Below are 16500 nucleotides of genomic sequence, written 5' to 3'. Positions count from 1 at the left end.
ACACACACACACACTCTCTCTCTCTCTCACACACACACATATATATGTTGTGGCGAGTATCCCGGTTCCAGATCAATAAATACATTTTTGTATGCAGAATTTTTATAAATAATTATTTAAATAATACATTTAAAAGATTTATGTATTGTAATAATAAATACATGTATTTAGTGTATACACATTATATTAGTGCCTAAATATTTAAAAGCAAATATCTTTATTTAAAAAATACAATAAAAAATATTATTTATTGAAATCAGTAAGCATATTATGTATTTATAAATATTTATAAATGAATGTTTCCATTTAGAAATAAGTAAACAAATGTAAAAAAATATGAGTAAAAACAGTAAATACGTTTATATTTAGAAATAAATCAATAGATGTGTTTATTGATGTATAAATATATCTGTAAATTAATAAATAAATGTAAAAAAATATCAGAATCAGTAAAAACATTTATGTATGTATAAATATTCATAATCTTTAGAAATAAATGTATGCATGTATGTATCTATCTTTTATTTATTTATGTCTAAGCTAATGTAGCCTATCAATACTAACGGCCAAAATAGTCTCCAAACAAATAAATAAACCAGACTTTTCTAACTTTAGCTGGTTTCAGCTTATCTGGTTTAAGATCATACTAGCCAGGTCAAGCTATAGACTCCCAGACTGATCAGCTAAAAAGTGCCAAAACCCCCTCTAAAACCAGCCAAAAGACAATGCTGGAAGACCAGCGAAGATCAGAAAGCCAACTTAGGCTGGTTTAAGATTTTTTTTTTCTTCCCAATAGGGTGGACCAGATAACGGCCATAATGACAAGTTTGAAATCATGTAAAACAAGCTATGATTTTGAGTTGCATTTTCCAGCAGAATTTCTTCTCAAGACATACTAAGTCTAATTCTTTTAAAACATTCACAAACCCTGTGGGTTTTTTTATAAAAAAAAATTCTTCCCGGCATGAGCTCTACACATCATTATTGCTACACCCTAAGGCACTTTTGTGACTAGAAATGCAGTTATTACTTTCACATCAGTGATATGATGTACTTGGCTCATTTCAAGCGATATGGCAGGGTTGGTGAGTAAGAACCCAGAGAAGGATTGGTGTTTGGAATGATGTGGTGAGGCTGATCCTTATGGTTGCCCCCTGCTGGCAGGAGCAGGTGTCTCCAGCATTAGTGTGCTCCCCTACTGCTTTCAGCAGGGCAAGGGGAGTCGAGTCTACCTCATTAGGAAGGGTGGGCTATAGCGAGCAAGAAATAGAGAGATTCTAATATTGCTGTGGTCGTGTGCTGCATGTTTTTTTTTCTTCTTTTTTTCAAAGCTTCTCCAGACACGAGAACGCTGCTCAATTAGGCTGTCGACTCATGACTTAATGAGGAACCAGCCATGACGGCGTACTCTAATTCATGACAAATTGCCTAATTGTTGCTGGCTATTCACGTGCTCTGGACGAGGTGAATGTGCAGTACCACCATCACTGCCTCTGTAAGTCTGCATGGTTTTGTGGCTCTTCTCATCTACTGACCACTTTCTTGCTTTGATCATTCTTCAAACTAACCCTCTTTTTTCCTTTTTTTTTTGGTGGCCTAAACCTTGCTTTAGTCTAGGTTGTGTTATCATAGTTTAAAACCATTGTCTTAAAGTTTTGGTTGTAAACCATATTCTCAGTAAATGATTTTAGCAAATGGCTGCAATATAACAAAGAGTGAAAAATTTAAGGGGGTCTGAATACTTTCCGTACCCACTGTATATCTTAAATTAAGAGTTTATCATTATATTCAAAATAGCGTATTTACTTGCAATACACCCCAAACACACACACTGCTGAATACTGTATGGCACAATGCAACACTCAACTTGACATTCCATTTGCAATGTGATGAATTATCTGGGAATAATTGCATTTTTGACTCATTTAATTGGACTGCTAAAATTGAATTTAAAATGCAAAATAACCAATTTTTACTTCCATATGATAGCTGGATGGCACTTGCTGAATTAAATATGCAACATCATGGGGCAGGACTCCAGTCTAAAAAAATGACTACAGAACTATTGGCTCCTAAAATGCAACATTTAGGAACCAAATGACAAATTACAGAATCACAAAAGATGTTTGTTCATAAGCGGTTTATTTCTTGTTTGGTGAAGTCAGTTCAGTGATTCTGATTGTTTGAGTATCTGATAAATGTCAATCTTTTTTGTAAAAATGCTAAAATCGATTCATCATTACAGTTGGACCTCACTATGCTAATCAGTGTCCAATTATTATTTTTAATATATAATTTAATTTTAATTAGTAGTTCCCAGTTCATATAAACATAACCAAAAAATTACATACGATTCAATGACTCAGTACGAATTCAACTGAACAATTAACTCATTGAGTGACTGATCAAACTGCTTTGAGTGAGGTTGATGCCTTGTTCTGTTCTGAAGGGTTCATCCCTAATATCTTTAAAGGGTTTACCATCCAGGATAAGAGGAGATGAAGGGTGTAGGGGACTAAAAAGCTTTTCCTTGGACCACACTTCTGCATAATCATGCCGAGCCAATTAAGGAGGTGTCATTGTCACATAATTAAACCTGTGCAAATAATCATGGGTGTGAAGTGTCCATCAGTTCTACTCTTTAAAAATCTTTCACTCTGAAGGGCCCTTTGAACTGGCCATTGGGAGGCCATGGTGGTTCTCACTCCGAAGTGCCCTTCAGAGGCGGATTTATCCCATTTAGAGACACAGAGTGAATCTTTAAAAAGAAGCTGTTCGTAAGAGTCGTTTGATTGCGAATCGGACATTGCAGCTTGTGCTGAAGTGAACTCTAAAGATGTAATTAACTAACGGCACATAATGAGATATTAAAAACTCATATGGACACAGATATTAATTATAAAAAAATAAAGGTGGGGTAGGTGATTTGGTTCAAAACCATTTTATGTTATGCTGATTGAAAGTCTCTTCACATCCAGATAGCAATCACTAAAGAAGTGGTCTAAATTTATTTATTTGTATTTATATCGTCTTTGGAAGGCGTAGGACCATAAAATGTTCATTCAATCATATTCCTTAGTGCAAAGGCTATGATAGGCTGTCCTGCCTGCCTGTCAATGTATGTATTGTCATACCTCCATGCACCCTGTTTGTGCAGACATGATACATCATCAGTGTGTTCCGTTACACTATTGCAGACCGAGCAAGAATGGATGGTGGTGTTATTGTAATATTATGCGCTTTGTACTATGTTTTCTCACCGGTGAATAAGCTAATCTGAGAGCATTGCATTCATCCCTCATCGTGTCGCTGGTTAGCCTGTGGTCTGCTGTGCGCATTCATGTATTTTGGAGGAGGCGTGTCTTTGGAGAGTGATTTGCAGGAAAGATATGCTTTCAAAGCTAGCTTACTATCACTAGCCTCTCTGAAATCACCTACCTACCTTTAATTATTGTTACATTTGTCGTATTTCGTACCAATTTAGTGACAGCCCTGTGAGATCATGTGACGACAATAGAACATATACTGTACTACAATTCTAAATATTTCCATTCAAAATATTGCCTCTATATATTCCCTCAAAGCCTCTAAGAAAATTTCTGGTGATAATGATTAAAGTATTTGAGGAAAAACAACCACACAGTAAGAGAAAATTGATCTGTAGCTTATAAACAAGACTTTTAAAAAGTGTGCAACCACTATACCCATGTGTGAGGATATTGGCTCAAGATGAAGGTCACCGCATGGCTGCAGAGCATTTCCAAACAGTCCATTATTATGCTTGCACATTCCAGAGTCTTGGAAACACAGAGACACATAGAAAATTTGTTTTTGTGTAACCCTTCAGTAGACCTGAATTGCTTTTTCACCTCATTGAACATTACCCTGAATTCTGATGCAATACCTGTGGCTTTAGTCTTTTTTTTTCACTCTTCTCCTTTCGTGCAAACACACACACACACACACACATGCACATCAGTTAGAATTATGCCCTTTAAGACTCTCCCTGGCTCTGTTTCTAGCCAAAAATCGCGAGGCAGTCTAGCGCTGGCTTCTCTAGATCAGACACTCACTGGTACCTCCAGACACTGCTTTAACAGCTCCCTGGTGCCCTCCCCGCACACAGCTGTGCCGGTGACCCAGTAAACTCACAAATGAACCAGCGCTCGTGCCATCTCATTGGCTGGATCAGAGACGCATGCCAAGCAAAGAAACACGACTCAGCCTCTCCGTCTCTGTCAGCTTTTCTTTAATCCCATTCCAAAAATCCTCCTTATTTTTCCCTGCTATGCCCGCAGCAGATCCGTTTCCATCATGAGAGGTCGTGTCCCCAAATAATATCATTTTGACTGCAGACATGTGGCGATTTCCTCTAAATCTGTCAAATGAAACAACACAAGACAGATTAGTTCTCTCTGTTCTCATGTGCTTTCCACTTCCACTTTCCCATTGGCTCTCTCTCATTTCTGAAGGTCTGCTCCCTCCCTCTATGCTCTTACTGTTATTGTTTTTTTTAATATATATACAAATCGTGGGAGAGTCTGCTGGGAGTCTGTCTCTCTCTATGTCCTGACCAGTCCCATGAGCAGTGGACGCAGTATATGGAGGTTGTATTAACTTGGTAATTACATGGACGCAATGTTTGATAAAGGGTGATGATGTATAACTATTGTGTTTTTATAATATTTTATAATAAATATTCATGTAGTTCGTATGACCATTCCTATTAGGAGACCATCAATTTGTATGGCATATTATTTATATAAAGGCCAAAGTTGAGACAGATGTTCAAATGTTTGGGGTTCTCTCGATCTTTCACCTCATTGAACTTATCTTATATAACTTATCTTATGTAAGATTTTTAAATGTTTTTGAAAAAAGTCTTTCCAAGGCTGCATCTAATTGGTCAAAAATTCAGTAATTGGAATTGCATTTGATAAAAAAAATAAAAATACAGTAAAAAAAACAAAAAAAAAACAGTAAAATTGTGAAATCTTATTACAATTAAAAATAAAAAATTTCTGTTTTGTTATATAATAAAATGTGATTTATTCTTGTGACGCAAAGCTGGATTTTCAGCATCATTACTCCATTCATTGTCACATGATCCTTCAGAAATCATAATATGCTGATTTGCTGATCAACAAACATTTGTTATTATCAATGTTGAAAACAGTTGTGCTGCTTCATATTTTTGTGGAAACCTATTTTATTTTATTTATTTTATTTTAGATTAATGGAAAGTTTTAAAGAACTGTTTTTATTTGAAATAGAAATCCTTTGTAGCACAAGTCTTTACTGTTACTTTTTATTGATTTAGAAGTATTAATTTCTTTAAAAATGTTTGATCACACTTTATTTTAAGGTCCAATTCTCACTTTTAACAAACCATTAACTGTTTATTGAGACTTTAAAGCTGCCTGCAGTCTGTAACTTTTTTTGTGTTCCAAATTTACAAAATTAATACAATAAGCGAGTACATCATGAATCAATTTTCCAAACAGTGTTTTTTGGCTTATCCTGAATCACTACATTACACCTATAATAAGTTTCTATATTTGGACTTTTTCAGTACCTGCATGAAGTAGCTCTGGCTACAGTGTTCTTCCGCAAGACGCACGCGGTTCTGTTTATTAACCGCTAGAGCGCCAAACGTTACAGACTGCAGCTTTAATTTGCTACTTATTAATAGTTAGTAAGGTCGTTGTTAGGTTTAGGTATTGGGTAGGATTAGGGATGTAGTATAAGGTCATGCAGAATATGTGCTTTATAAGCACTAATAAACAGCCAATATGTTAATAATAGGCATTCTAATAAGCAACTAGTTAATAGTGAGAATTGGTTCCTATACTAAAGTTTTACCAAGTATTTTCAAAGCAAATGAAATGTTTTGAAAAGAGGGCAGTCTAAATGAGTGACATATCCATATTGCTAAGTCATATCGCTCCGTTAGCTAGTCAAGGTTGAATTTGGTGAGAAATGTTTGAGCTCATTTCAAAATTTTCAAAAGCTATGCTGAAATTTGATGATACCAAAGTTGATATCTGTACTTAAAAAGGAGACCCATGGGACTACCAGGGTATTTTACTCTGAAACAAAGCTCTCTGTTGTTTTAGACTTAGAGAAACAATTGAGTCATTGAAGTGATCTCATTTGTGATTTTTCTTTATGGTTGGGTTAGCTTTAGCCTTTTCCAGAGATCCAGAGACTGTTCCTGTTCTCCCTCAGGTCCTGCTCTTCAGGAGAGGTCATGATAGACTGTTCTATTTTCATCGTCTTGATATTCCACAGTCAGATCTCAGGGAGACAGTGAGCACTCTTGGGAGAGTCAAGTGAATATGTGTTTTCCTTTTAACTTGCTGTTGATATGAAAATGATCTGAATTCATTTACTTTGAAGATAAGGAACACTAGTTCATTATTCTGGTGTATAAATATTGTTCCATGCCAAAGAAAACTGTATTCCTGCCCTTGATATGTAAATATTTAGAAAGGGGAAAAAACTAACTGTTTGATTGGATTTCCACAAAGGAGGCGTTTCAAAAAATCTCCATGCTTTTTCATTACGTGCTGCTTGAATTTCCTCGCTCTAAAACATAATAAGAACACCATACTTGTGAAATATAAAATAAAGTTAGAATACATCATTGAAAGTCATGTGCCTTCACATTCATCTCAAGTCCTTTTTTGTGACAATACCGACTGCAAATTCAGTCATCATTTCCTGTTGGCGGGTATTGGATGGGAAGTCCTTTTCCATTGACTGAGGTCTCACTACTTCCCTTTGATGGCCAGTTAAAGATAAATAAGAGGGAAAAGGATTGACACCCCTTATCCTTCCTTCTCGATGGTGACATCACTCACAGGCTGTCACAGGCCCGTGGGTTATTCACACGTGCTCCTCCCCTGCTCCCTAGGCACGGTGACACATGCTCTTCGAGTGTTGGTGTTGCATTTACCCATTGAGAGATCGCACCTATCTGTCCATCTTCTTAACTGTGAATGATGGCGGTCTAATAATAGAGAGGACGTCTGCATGGAAAGAAATTATATTTTCTTATTCTATTCCAATTCTCTGGTAAGGATGCAAGCCACAGGTCTGGTAGCTCTTGTGTCTCTTTTTATCACTCTGTGTTCTGCTGACCGAAAACAGGTATGAAGGAAATAGAAGTCATAAATTAATCAGTAAGTGTGACTATTTCTAAGTGGGGGTCAAATGAGATGAGGTATTTTCACACACTAGCATTGGATAAACCTGAAAGTTGTTCGTGGAAGACTGTTACAACATTTTTTTCACCTTTTTCTCCACTCTCCAGATTTGATTAACACCAGGTATCATAACTCTTCTGAGGCTAGCATGAATTTCCATGCCGGGAAGGAAACTGCATCCAAAACATAGTCTATTAAAAGATGACCTGATTTCTGAAATTAAAACCCATTTAAAATCACATTTCTAGGTTAGCAGTCAACATATAATTGAAATGGCAGATTTTATGACTTAAAACATAATTTGACCGTCTTAAATGCAGGACTGGCAGCATGTTTCCACCTCTGAGTAAACATAAAAAAAAAATTAATTAGATCAAATTTAAAATAAGAAATTGTCACATTTGAGACATACAATTGCAAGTATGGAAAACAGTTGTATAATAAATATAATATAATATATAATAAAAATATATACATGCATACACATTTTCGTGTCAATCCATGTTCATATTTACTGCAAACAATGCACTGTTACTTTAATTCAGGGTTTGCAGCGCAGCAATAGATTCGGTGCGGAAACCATCTCTGCACTGCTGCAGACACACCGCTCCTGAACACACTGCTGGACCGCAACCGTGTGCAGTGAACGCTTTAATCCGTTAACATGAGCGCGCCAAAAAAATACGCACCACGTATGCACCACACACAGAGTAATGTGAACCTGGCGTTATGTGTGTGCGTTGTACAATGATGCCACATGCATGATTAAAATGGCAGGTGGACTGAGTGTTCCTGTTAAAGTACAGAGGGGCATAAGACAGGGATGCCCACTCTCAGGTCAGCTTTATAGTTTGGCTATTGAGCCTCTCCTTTGTAAATTGAGAGAAAAGTTAATGGGGTTACAGATAAATGGTCCAAATTGTAATGACTATGTAAAAATCTCAGCATATGCTGATGATATCACTGTAATTTTAAGAAATGAAAATGATGTTCAAGTTTTAACAGATATCTTGAAGAGTTATGGGAAAGCTTCAACTGCCAAAGTAAATTGGGATAAAAGTGATGCCCTATGGTGTGGTTCTGATTCTAGTAGTCCGAGACTCCCAGGTAGACTAAAGTGGGGAAGTTCTGGGCTAAAGTATCTGTGGGGTTTTTTAGGAAAAGGAGAATATAAGAGGCTTAATTGGGAGGGTCTGGTGAATTTTTCCTTCTCTCTTTCTCTCTCTCTCTCTCTCTCTCTCTCTCTTTCTCTTTCTTTCTTTCTTTCTTTCTTTCTTCCTTTCTCTCTCTCTTTCTTTTTCTTTCTTTCTTGCTTTCTTTCTTTCTTTCTAGGCATCAGTGATCAGTTAGTTTTCTTTCCTTTTATAAAACCTCTAACATCTCTGTGGTAGGCCATCAGCGAGCGACCGAACAAACACATGAATGCTAAACATCCATCATAGTTTCTTTTGAACTTCATTTCGAGACTAAAGACCGGAGCCTAAATCCTTCCTGAGCTGAGAGGCAGTAACTGCTACCACAAGCTCTCTGTAGAGTCACGGCGCTGATTTAAGACGTACCTCCTCATGCACACATTAACTCAGCTCTCTGCCTGATCTGCAACACCACAAAATACAGTCAGTCATCAGTAAGTGCATAGCGCGCCGCTTCCAATTACCGCAGCGGTGACATCATGAGCACATGTGCTCTGCAGCCCAGCGCTTAATCTGAATTAATGTTTGGTGCTCAGTAACCAAACACGTCACACATATGTGAAGCTGTGGCCTCTCTGGGTGCCGAGATAGTCACTCATTTCCCTTCAATCTTGCATTAGTTGAGTCCAGTATGAGGTAAGGCACAATAAACTGCCATGACTCTACGGATCTGGCCTCTTCTGCTCTCTAGATTAGAAACAAAGCCATAAAACCTTACGAGCCAGTTGTGCGATTGTGCATACAAATATCTATTGTTTCTAATTAGATAATCACTTTTTTTATTGCTTAGAGGTTGCCCTTTTCTAGCTCTAGAAACTTAATTGAGTTCTTGGTTGTGTATTATTATTATTATTTTTATCAGATGTTTCTTCTGAAACTATTCAGGAACAATAAAAATAAATGGGACAGTTGTTGGTATACAGTAGGAGTATAGAGCTATGAAATTAATTTGGATTTCAAAACTCAGATAAACTGCAGGTCTTTGAAGAATTGAATGAGAAATGGGTTATTTGAGTTCATTATGAACAGTTTAAAGCTTTCACAGTGTGTGACGTCGTTGTGATCTCTTCTGAAGCTCTAGAGGAAACTTGTGTTAGGTTACTGGGGACATATCTGAAACGCAGGGGACTTAAAGGAATAATTGACCCAAAAATGAACACACTGTCATCATTCACTCACCCTTATGTTGTTATAAACACATATATTACTTTATTTCTTCTGTGGAACATAAAAGAAGAAATATACAAAGATTCAGGTTATGTCTTCTAAATGAATACAGTATCATTCATTTTTAATTAAGTTCTCATTACTTACAAATTTGTCAGTTTTATCAATTTTCTTTTTATGTTAAAATTACGGAATTTAACCTTTTTTCTCTCTAAATGCATGTTATTAATTGTATTGTGAATGATTCAACCATGTTTATTTTTTTTATTTTTTATCATTTTATTTTATCTTATTTTATTTACCTCAAAAATTTTCATCAAAATGATATAACTTAATCTTTTGGAGAAGGACAAATTGGTGGCCTTTGGTACTTTTTTCAACTTTTTTTTCTAAACATGATTCGGATTATGTCCTCTAAATGAATAAATTATCTTTCATTTTTATTTATTAAATTCATATTACTGAAAATGTATTAGTTTTATTAACAAATTTCTAATGCTAAGACCAGCATGAAATGGAAACTAACCTAATCCTTTTTTCCTAATGCATGTTAATCGTATTGTGAAGGATTCAACCATGTTTATTTTATTTTATTTTCTGTTTTTTATCAGTGTCATAACGTAATCACTCAGTGAAACAACTTCTATGGTGTATAGTACAAAAGCTAGACTTTGCATTTATTCAACATAAGCCCCTCCCTTTCTTACAACCAATTGCAAGCTCATGTTCATATTTGCCTCCACCAATCAACAGCCAATGAAGAGAACCAAATTCCCATTCTGCGTTTTTTTTTCTTTTTTTTCATGTTTTCATTTTCAATATTCCATTTCCACTAAAAGATAAGATCTACTTTCAATGCATTGCAACTGTAAGTATTTAAAGGGAATATTTGATACATAGGACAATCGAGGACATTTACTTTGAAGAGCGATAACCAAATTATATCATTAAGTCATGTTTGAGAGAACAAGAGGGTAAGGAATAAGAATGATCCCTTTCATCAAAAGTCTCAATTCAATCTCACTGCAAGATTTAAAGAATAAAGGCTTAAATGAATAAGAATAAATGGCTTTTAGGGTTATAGTGTTTAGGACACACAAGTGGGCTCTCGTCTTGACCTTCTCCAGGCCTTTGTCTGTGTGCAATGTGTTCCTGCATATACTTTCATAGACATGATCAGCTCTCAATGGGGTATGACTCAGTGTCGCCATCAATAGAGCAACAAATCAGTGATGTGTGAAATCCGGACAGCACACAGTGACTATAGAAAGTCAGTCAGGCTGAAGCAATGGCTCAACAGCCTTTTAGAGAGGGTTAGACAGAAGCAGTGATGTATTAACAAGGTCAATTGCCTTGATATTTGACTTTTGATATGTGGCAGAGAAAGCAAGAACGCTGTTTACTGAGGGCGTCCACTGAATGCATGGAGACAGGCAGCGTCTCTTCGTGGCTATCTGAGCTGAACCGTCATCCCCTCCAGGCACGTTTACTTCTCGTTTTGTTTTTTTTTGCAGAGGGATGGAGCCACCATCAAAATGAGGAAGTTTGTGTGTGAGCGGACAGATTATCATCCTCCAAACTAGGATCCTGAGGGTGTTTGACATGAGCTGGAAGTAAAATGTGTGTGTTTGTGACTTAGATAGAAGTTTAAATGCTCTGTGCTGTTTGTGGGAATGAAATCAGAAGGTGAAGTTGCCTGGGAGGCAGATTGGCTTGGCAGGCTGATTGTCTGTGGAAGCTGTATTGATGGGAGAAAACATTAATAGTTCCTTCCAAATCTAATCCTGACAGACAGTCTTTTAAACTAGTTTTGGAAGTATTTTAGGGTAGTATTAACAGGATAATGTGTTTAAATGCAAGTTCACAGATATAATGTTATACATTAGTGGTGATGATTTTTGATTTACCTCAGTGACTTAAATAATTTGAGTCTGAACCAAAAAAGTTGTAAGATTCATTCATTCAGTGGCCATTTCTGCAGGTTACATCATTGTCAATTGGTAGCAATGAGTGTGTGTGTGTGTTTTTTTTTTTTTTTTACAAGCCACCAAATCATTCATTCAACAACAGATTCGAGACTGGAATAGGTTTTTAGATTATTGAATGGATCATATATTTTTGAATATACAAGTCAAAAGATTTGATTTGATGATTTGATTTCACAAATAAAGTGTTACATATTAGTGACCATTTTATTCATTGGGCCATTTCTGCAGGTTTTTTTTATTTTTTTAAAAGTCACTGAATCATTCATTTAATGATTTGTAAATAGATTCATGGCAGAATCTTTTGTGGCTGTTCTCCAAAATTATTTACACTGATTCGTTCACTGATTCTTCAGAAAGGCCACATTTTTTGTAGCAAAGAGTGTCTGTGTGTGTGTGTGTACTTGTTTATGCTACATTGTGGGGACCAAATGTCCCCACAAGGATAGTAAAACCGTCCCCATGGGGGGGAAATAGTAAAAAAAAAAAAAATAGTAAATGATGTTTATCTGTGTAACATTGCAAACAGGTTTTCTGTAAGGGGTAGGGTTAGGGGATAGAAAATATTGTTTGGTCATTATAAAAGTAATAGAAGTCTATGGAAAGTCCCCACAATTCACAGAAACAAATGTGTATGTGTGTTTTGTAGAAGTTATTGAATCATTCACTCAACAACTTGTAACAGATTCACATCCGGAATAAGTTTTAAAGTATTAAATGAATAATATATTTTGAATATACAAGTCAGATAAAGTCTTACATATTAGTGTTAATTTATTCGCCTCACCGACAGCGGCTGTTCAACAAAAAGATTTCCTCAGATTTATTTGCATTTATATTTAATCGTTTTGCAGACACTTTTATCCAAAGTGACTTATTCATTCACTGAATTCATTCATTATCCATTTCTGCAGGTTACATCATTGTCAGGTAACATTGATTGATTGATTTAACAGATTTATGACCGAATATTTTTGCTGTTAACCAAAATAATTGTTTTTACTGATTCTTTCAGTGTCCCTTTCTGCAGGCTACATGTTTACACCAGTAGGAAGCGAAGAGTTTATTTTTGTGTGTTTTGAGCGAGTCAATTTTGTTCATTCCCTTTGTTCATAAATGTGATGAGTTGTGCTAGTGTCTAGTTCACACTAAAAACAGCGACTCGTTCAGGCATATTTGTTTAGTAGATCCAAACAGTGCAATGTTTCTTCACAGCACTCACTTGAATACTATTTACCTGTGCTACCACCAGTCAGCCTAGGCTAAAAATGATAACTCTTTCATTTACTTAATGAATTCACTCAAATATTTAATTATAACAAAACACATTAAATGTTTTAAACAGTGCAGCTTATAAAAAGTACAAAATTATCAGAGAATGATATATTCAATGCATCAATTCAGGTTCTCACTTGCAGTGGAAAGATTAGTTGTTTATTTTTTTAGTAACACATCCAGGACCGTTGTCAGGAGGGTACAACCGAGAATGGATTCCAGGGCCCTGTAATTAAGGGGGCCCACTGAGATCCTCTTTGTATAGCTGAGCCTTATACTCATTGGCCTATCTCTCTCTCTGTCCTTCCCCTTCAAACTCTCTCAGGGCTTTCTTTAAGGTGTTGACTTCTGTGAAACATCTGTGAGCAATGTGTTGTTCTTACAGTTGGAGTTCAGCGGCAAAGAGCATCAAGGAAGCATTACCACATCACTCACAGTTCAGCTCTCCGACGTTGCCCTGACCTCCTGAACCTTGACTTTACCTGACCTCTCTTCAGACTCTCGGTTTAACCAGCTCAGCGTCTCTCAGTATCAGGTCAGAACCTCACCACTTCCTTTTAAACCGCTACTCAACTCACTTATACATCTTCCCGTGCATATTTCCAAAGCATTTTCATATTTATGTCCACTTTATCTTAGGTATTCACTCAGTAGAGGTTGTCAGGCATGATGTTGTAACAGATTCATGCGAAGTGAAAAGGCCACTTGTATGTGTTTCACCGCGCCAGATTTATTGGGTGTTGAGTTTCTATCAAATGACTTAGTCTTGTATGGCAGGTCACAGAAGAGTCACTCGTTCTAATGTGAAAAGTTGGGACTCGGTTTTGGCTTTCTGTTTTATTTCCTCGTGAAATTTATACAGGCATCTGAAAACACTTTTTGCTACTTGGAATATGATGTAATGAAGGCCTTCTCCTTATTCCCTAGGTAACTAAACAGAATTACAAACAGCTGAGGCCAGCATCTATTTAGTTATCTGAAAAAAAAAAAAGTTGCTAATACTGATTTAGGACTAGCAAGCAGTTTTAACACTAGACAGAAGTTTCAATAACATGATGCTCTTCAAGAAATGTATTTGCACATCAAGAAGTTTGTTTGATAAATCTGTTTCCATAGTTTATTCGCATGTCGTCTTGTTGTATAAAAAAATATCTGCCTCAGTTGAGAGATTTTTATGCACATCTTGCCATTTCCATCCAGCGTTTTTTTTTGTGTGTGTGCTGTCAAACGATTAATCGCGATTAATCGTTTGACAGCACTGTTTTTTTTTTATTTTTATGAATTGCATTAAATTTCAATGCAATATCCCAAAATATGCTTAGAATATATGTAGGTGGAAATGTAGCTTGTGTTTCAAGGCCACCAAGTATTAGACAATTTTGACCTTTTCATGACTTCACAATGTAAAATAGCATGTGGTGCAGTGTTATTTTAGTATTATTTGTATACTTCTATTGTATTTATTCATATTTTGAAGTAGTTTTGATTCTTAAATTGAACTGCCATTTTAATTTTAATATTAGCAATTTTGTTTTGTGCTTTGGTTATTTTTATTTTAAATATTTCTATTTAGCATTTTTTAAATTTTATTTCAGTTTTAGTTTTAGTAAATTTAGTCTTTCAGTGTTGCCATGACAACATCAGATATTAATACTGTATTTTATTTCAGCTTTATTTTAATTAACAAAAAATATTTTTAATAGTTTTACTTTTAGTTAACAGTAACAACACTGATGCAGTGTGCCTCCCCAAAAATGTAATATTTATGAATTCATAAGTCATGATTGCCATTTTTAATTTACACACATAAATTAATAATTTGAAATGCTACTATGAAATACTATGAAATAATTTAAAAGCGTCTAAAAAATGATGATTACAATGTGCACATTGACACATATTCAAGATGAAAGGAAAATATGTTGTTACTTTTTACTTGATGGTAACACTACATGATAAATTCAATTAAACATGTTTGTGTTTTGCATGAGAGATTGTTACCCTTTTTTGTGGTCACTCATACTTATTGACCCTCATATCTTTAAGGCTGCTCAAAGGAGGTAGCAGTAAATGTCTGTTACATCTTTGTCCATGTTAAAGCACTGATGTCAGTTTGCGTGTTGCACTAATGGAGTGAACTGTCTGGGAGAATGACCTCAGCGTTAGGCAGGATTAGGTGTAGTGTGGCATGGTGATTAAGAGATTGTATAATACTTTAATTGTATTAGTCTGTCAACAGATGTTCCACTCATTATACAAGGAGGACTGGGAGCGCAGCTTAGTGGCTGCTAAGTCAAGTCTGCTTTATCTACTCCTGAGCAGGAACATTAGCGCTAATAGAGTCATACTGGTTGGTTGGTAGTCCTTGTGCCAATTAATACTTGGCTGCGTGATGTTTTTTTTTAATTCAAGCTCTGATAAACATCAGCTTCATTGGGTTCTGACTGGAAGTAGAGTGCAATACAAGAATTAAAAAATATCACAAAATCCACAACCTTTTGAGTGTCCTGAGTGGCTCTTTTGACAAATCCTTTTATCCACTTTAGAGCACTATGGAATCCCAATGAGCTCAGATGACACAGGAGTAGAATTGTACAGGACGTATTCAGACAAACATCCCTACGCCATTCCTAATTCTCAGTTCCTCCTCTTCGGCACGTCGGACAGAGGATGTGGAGAGGAGCGAGGGGTGAGGAATGTGAGAAGAGAGGAGGAGTGGGAACGAGGGGGCGGTTTGAGCTTCATCAGAAGTTGAGCTGGAAGAGGAAGCCGCCAATGTGGGGAAATAAACAGAGTCTGAAGTGGCTTAACCAGGTTTGCTAATCTGAAAATCCCCTTTGTTTAGTGGGATGCTGTTAGGTGTTTAATTGGTCCGCTTTAAGCTCTCCAGTCATGTTTTCCATGAGAGAGGCTGTCATGTTTAAATGAGGTTTGAAAACAGTCAGATGACTTTGCAGTCGAGAGATGCTTATTTGCGCCACCACTCTGGGCTGTGAACAAGCTAAATTTCAGGGATGGGATCAGGATGGTTGACTAGTCATCTAACAAATTTAGCTTACATATTTTTAGCAGCTAGGTTTTAAGGGGAATTATTTTAAATGTAACTTCTCACAGGGGGGTCAATGTGCTAGTAGTAACTGATGTCTGTGAGAGGTGCTTCCAAATTCACCCTTCTATTCACTTTTCTAATAACTTTTATGCCTAAATTAGTTCAATGAATTAATCAATTGATTCAACCAAAGACTGTCTGAATATGCATAGTTCCATAGTAGACAAGACCAGGTTGTGAAATGAATGGTATGTCCAAATTCTTAGTATTCATAAATAGTGAGTGAAAATGTACTGTATCCAATGAGATTGTGAAGTGTGCATCTGGTGGACACTTTACTATCCCATAAGGCCACGGGAGAGTAGGTGTGAGTAGAATGCAAGTGACGCAACTGACACCGAAAGCCACATGATGAATGTAGTACATCCGGATTACATTCATACTACACACAGTCACTCTATATATAACACTAATGGTCAAGAAGTAAGGTCTTATTCAAATCTAATTATCTAATTCAAATCTAAATTGAAGTACTTAAGGTATGTGGTTTTGGATGTAGAGATAAACGGTCAGATTTGTTTTGTTTTTTTCAGCGCCTTGTGCTCTGAGTGTTTTTTATGTTA

At 36.2% G+C, this 16500-nt stretch overlaps 1 long non-coding RNA gene across 1 annotated transcript in view; it reads left to right on the top strand.

Moving 5' to 3' along the window:
• LOC107754845 (uncharacterized) overlaps positions 1–16500 on the top strand; it is a 54586-nt gene that overhangs the window by 36563 nt on the left and 1523 nt on the right. Inside the window, exons 3-4 of the long non-coding RNA XR_001641632.1 lie at positions 13214–13363; positions 15375–15642. This is a non-coding gene — a long non-coding RNA (uncharacterized LOC107754845). The remainder of the gene's footprint in view (positions 1–13213; positions 13364–15374; positions 15643–16500) is intronic.

This window comes from Sinocyclocheilus rhinocerous, unplaced genomic scaffold (genome assembly GCF_001515625.1).
Source record: "Sinocyclocheilus rhinocerous isolate Xijiao unplaced genomic scaffold, SAMN03320098_v1.1 scaffold21, whole genome shotgun sequence".
In the NCBI taxonomy this organism is placed as follows: domain Eukaryota; kingdom Metazoa; phylum Chordata; class Actinopteri; order Cypriniformes; family Cyprinidae; genus Sinocyclocheilus; species Sinocyclocheilus rhinocerous.
Note: the sequence above shows the minus strand (reverse complement) of the source record. Positions and strands in the feature narration are given on the sequence as shown.